The sequence below is a fragment of the Triticum aestivum genome, chromosome 6A, assembly GCF_018294505.1.
Source record: "Triticum aestivum cultivar Chinese Spring chromosome 6A, IWGSC CS RefSeq v2.1, whole genome shotgun sequence".
In the NCBI taxonomy this organism is placed as follows: Eukaryota; Viridiplantae; Streptophyta; class Magnoliopsida; order Poales; family Poaceae; genus Triticum; species Triticum aestivum.
The window spans coordinates 183,804,350-183,809,748 of NC_057809.1; positions in this window are offsets into that span (position 1 = coordinate 183,804,350).

Consider the following 5,399-nt stretch of genomic DNA (forward strand, 5'->3'; position numbering starts at 1 on the left):
TCTCCAAGAAGTAACAAATGGTGTGTTGATGATGAACTCCTTGCTCTTGTGCTTCAAATGATAGTCTCCCCAACACTCAACTCTCTCTCACAGGATATGGATTTGGTGGAAAGAAGATTTGAGTGGAAAGCAACTTGGGAAAGGCTAGAGATCAAGATTCATATGGTGAGAATGGAATATCTTGACCTCAACACATGAGTAGGTGGTTCTCTCTCAGAAAATGTGTATTGGAAGTGTAGGTATGTTCTGATGGCTCTCTCCATGAATGAAGAGTGGGTGGATGGGTATATATAGCATCCACACAAAAACTAACCGTTACACACAATTTACCAATCTCGGTGAGACCGAATTGAGAAACTCTGTCAGATCGATTTAGCAACCTAGTGACCGTTAGGATTTTCGGTTGGACTGAGGTGCAACTCAGTAGGACCGATATGGTTAGGGTTAGGGCATAACGTAATCTTGGTGTGACCGATTACACAAACTCGGTGGGACCGATTTTGGTAATAAGCTAACCAGAGAGTTGGTCAGGTTAACTCGGTGGGACCGACTTGCTCATTTTGGTGGGACCGAAATGTTACCAAAGGGAAACAGAGAGTTTACATTGCAATCTCGGTGGGACCGATCACTCATCTTGGTAGGACCGAAACATTACGAAGGGAAACAGAGAGATTACAACCCCATCTCGGTGTGACCAAGATCCCTATCGGTGAGACCGATTTGCCTAGGGTTTGTGGCAGTGGCTATGACATCTGAACTCGGTGGCGCCGGAGAGAAAGAATCGGTGGGGCCGAGTTTGACTTTTGGTTTAGGTCATATGTGGATGTGGGAAGGTAGTTGAGGGTTTTGGAGCATATCACTAAGCACTATGAAGCAAGAACCTCATCAAGCAACACCTCATCCCTCCTTGATAGTATTGGCTTTTCCTATAGACTCAATGTGATCTTGGATCACTAAAATATAAAATGTAGAGTCTTGAGCTTTGAGCTTAAGCCAATCTTTTTGTCCTTAGTATTTTGAGGGGTCCACTTTCCTCATCCATGCCATGCCATTCATTGAGCTTTTCCTGAAATATTAATCTTGGAATAGCATTAGCTCAATGAGCTATATGTTGTTAGGAATTACCAAAACCACCTGGGGATAGTTGCACTTTCAATCTCCCCCTTTTTGGTAATTGATGACAACATATAGATCAAAGCTTCGATGAATGATAATAAGAGTGAAAACATTGTCGCTTTGAGAAGTATGTGAAAAGCAAGAGCTCCCCCTAAATTTGTGCATAGTTTATGATTTGCTTGGGACTACAAATGCACAGAGAGTTAGGCTCATGGGTTAGTCTTCCATGTCACATGCATCTTGGTGGAGCGCTCAAAATGATAATAACTAAATACATGTACTCATTAATGAAGCTATGTACCTAGGGTAGGGTCATGGATCTGTCCAACATACCCTCCCCAGGGACATCTCTACAAAGAACCAGAAGCAGTTGAAGAAAAACCATCATCCACTCGACCATGAATATGTGTTCACTCGACCACCTTGAAGACACTCGACCATGCTCACAACCACTCGACCACCAGAAGATGTGAAGCCCTTCACTCCGCAACGGTTGGGGTTTAAGTCATAGCTTTATGGACATTTACAGCACTTTACTTCGGACGTTACCAGTAATGCTCCTCCTTTATGAACATTAAACCCTGTGTAACAGAGGGGAGCTGGGGTCCTGGCGCACTCTATATAAGCCACCCCTCCTTTAGGACAAGGGTTCGCACCTTCTGTAATTCACACGCATATATCGAGTCGACCGCCTCCGGGCTCCGAGACGTAGGGCTGTTACTTCCTCCGAGAAGGGCATGAACTCATAAAACTCATGTGTACAACTCCTCCATAGCTAGGATCTTGCCTCTACATTCCTACCCCCGTATTCTACTATCAGTCCTAGAACCACGACAGTTGGCGCCCACCGTGGGGCAGGTGTCTTAGCGACTTGTTGGAGAAGTTGCTATTTTTCCGATCCCCTTCATCATGGTTCCAAGCGGAGGTTTGGCTGAGGGCCGCGAGATCCGTCTCGGCGCGCTCATGTTTGTCGCTGACGACTCCGCTTGGCTTCAGGAGGCTCCACTATACGTCGACGCACTCCCCGCCCGCAGGGCGAAGCACTTTCGCGCGTGCGTCCGCGGCGTCCTCCTGCGGCAGCCGTCGACCCAGTATCGGTTGGATCCAGCAGCTTTCCCCCTCCCTGCGGCCCGCCGGAGCAAACGTTCCGGTCGGCTGAGGCTTCAGCAGTGGGTGAGGCATGCGGTGGCCCGCCAGTCGGCCACCCCTCAAGTCCTGGCGATCGAGCCCGATGAAACTCTCTACGGCCTGTTCGGTCTGTCGATTGGCTCTGTAGAGACCGCATCCGAGTGCGACAGCAGCGACCCAGCGGCTGAAGTTTTGATGGTCAATGGACCACGCAGCCCTCCTGGCTTCGCCCACGAAGACGGAGGCGATGGGAACGGCGACCCGTCGCGCGTTCATGAAGAGTACCGCCTCGAACCCCTCTCTTCACAGCAGAGGGAGGAACTTCGCCGCCAGAACATGTATGCACTACATACACCTATAGTTGGAGAAACCCCTGAGGCCCAGGCCTTGGAGCAGGCACGCTTGGCCAACTTGGCTGAGCGCACTTGACTGGAGAACCTCCAGCGCGCACTCGACGATCGCGCTCGGCAGCGTGCTCCCGAATCCAGTTGACGCCAACTTTTTCCACCTCTGACTCAGGTATACCGAACCCCGATCCAGAATCTAGCAGCTGCTGCCCGGATAGCGGAGTCGATCCAACCTTCCCAGTCAGAAGCTGGACGAGGTCTGGTGCATATCCGAGCCTTGCTCCGGGCGGCGGGAGAACAGAATATGGTCGTTTCTCAGCCACGGAATAGGATCCATAGCAGATCCATGGTTACAAACACAGTTCAGTCGGCCCATAGCCCAAGATCACCCCCGAGGCATGAGGGACGTGGGGATCGATGAGATCAGTACAGAAACCGTGAGCAGTATGATCACCGAGTCGATCGCGATGATCGTCGTCGAGTGCCCACGCCTCCCCCAAGGAGTGGGTCATACGTGCCTCGGCAACATGAAGATAGACGCCCTCATAGTGTTGGGCGAGGTATTCCAGTCGACCCCGGGGAGCCAGGCTTTGATGCAAGATCTATTCTCGTTCAAGGCTTGGTCGACAGAAATAGAGCTCACCAAGAGGGCCATGACAGGGATCTGCAAACCAGCAACAGGGTGCATGTCTCAGGTCCAGAGTGCTTCAGCAGAGCTATCAGAGCTGCGGTGATTCCCCCCAACTTCAGGTTGGTGACTGGAGTCAGTAAGTTCACTGGTGAGTCCAAGCCTGACACTTGGCTTGAAGACTACCGAGTGGCTGTCCAGATTGGTGGCGGCAATGATGAAGTGGCCATGAAACACCTTCCTCTGATGTTGGAGGGCTCGGCTAGAGCATGGCTGAATCAGTTGGCACCTGGCAGCATTTATACTTGGGAAGATCTCGCCCGAGTGTTTGTCAGAACATTCGAGGGCACTTGCAAACGGCCAGCAGGTTTGACGGAATTACAGTGTTGTGTTCAAAAACCGAATGAAACTTTGAGGAATTATATCCAAAGATGGATCACCCTACACCACACAGTGGAGGATGTGTCTGATCATCAGGCAATTTGTGCCTTTAAGGAAGGTGTCAGGTATCGGGAGTTGAATCTGAAATTCGGCCGGACAGGAAATATGACTCTGACTCGGATGATGGAGATTGCCACCAAGTATGCCAATGGTGAAGAAGAAGAACGACTCCAAAGTGGCAAGCACAAAGCAGTCGCCCACGAAGCCGGAGGAGGAAACTCCGGTCGGAAACAGAAGCGCAAGGCCAGGCCAGCTGCTCCTGGTGAAGCCTTGGCTGTGGTTCAAGGAAAGTTCAAGGGGAAGCCCAAAGGGCCGTGGAACCCCAAGAAAGTAAAAGATCAAGATGGAAATGACGTGTTGGATCTGCCGTGCCACATCCACACCAAAAAAGATGAAGAGGGTAATTTCATTTACCCGAAGCACACCACTCAGCAGTGTCGGCTCCTAATCCAGCAATTCCGAGAGAAACAACCCAAGGAAAAGGAGAAGGAAGCAGACAAGGCTGAGGATGAGGAAGGGGATGATGATGGTTATCCCCACGTGAATTCCACTCTGATGATTTTTGCTGACGTTGAGAGCAAAAGTCGATTGAAAGTCATCAACAGAGAAGTGAACATGGTCGCTCCGGTGACACCCAGTTATTTGAAGTGGTCACAGACTGCCATTACATTCGACCAGTCTGATCATCCAGCGCACATAGCCACCCCTGGGAGGCAAGCACTGGTGGTCGACCCGGTGGTCGAAGGCACTCGACTGACAAAGGTCCTGATGGACGGTGGCAGTGGCCTGAACATACTGTATGCAGAGACGTTGAAGGGAATGGACATTCCGATGTGCAGACTCAGTGAAAGCAATATGAGTTTCCATGGGGTCATTCCAGGCAAGAAGGCTGCATCCCTCGGTCAGATTGCTCTCGACGTAGTTTTCGGTGATTCCAAGAATTACCGCAAAGAAAAGTTGACATTTGAAGTTGTGGATTTCCAGAGTGCCTATCATGCCATTCTGGGCAGGCCAGCTTATGCACGTTTTATGGCTCGACCATGTTACGTGTACCTCAAATTGAAGATGCCTGGTCCCAAAGGGGTGATCACTATCTCTGGTGATCGGAAGAAGGCAAAAGAGTGCTTCCAGAAGGGTTCAAAGATCGCCGATGCTCAGATGGCCGTGGTTGAATTGCAAGAATACCAGAAAAATGCAGATCCAAGTGATTTGTTGTGAGCCAAGAAGCCAGCCCCAGATTCAGCATTCCAGTCATCTGGTGAAACAAAGTCGATTCACATTCACCCGACGGACCCCAATGCTGCTCCGACTCACATTTAAACCACACTCGACTCCAAATAGGAAGAAGCGCTCATCCAGTTCCTCCGTGAGAACTGGGACATCTTTGCATGGAAGCCTTCTGACATGTCGGGTGTTCCCAGGGGACTGGTTGAGCATCGTTTGTGAATCGACCCAAAAGTGAAACCAGTCAAAGAACATCTTCGACGGTCCACCGTACAGAAGAGAAAGGTAATCGGTGAAGAGGTGGCTCGGCTTTTTGCAGCTGAGTTTATCCGAGAGATTTACCACTCCGAGTGGTTAGCCAATGTTGTCATGGTCCCAAAGAAGGACGACTCACTTCGCATGTGCATTGACTTCAATCATATCAATCGGGCCTGCCCGAAAGATCACTTTCCTCTCCCTCGCATCGACTAGATAGTCGACTCGACTGTGAGGTGTGAGCGTTTGTCCTTTTTGGA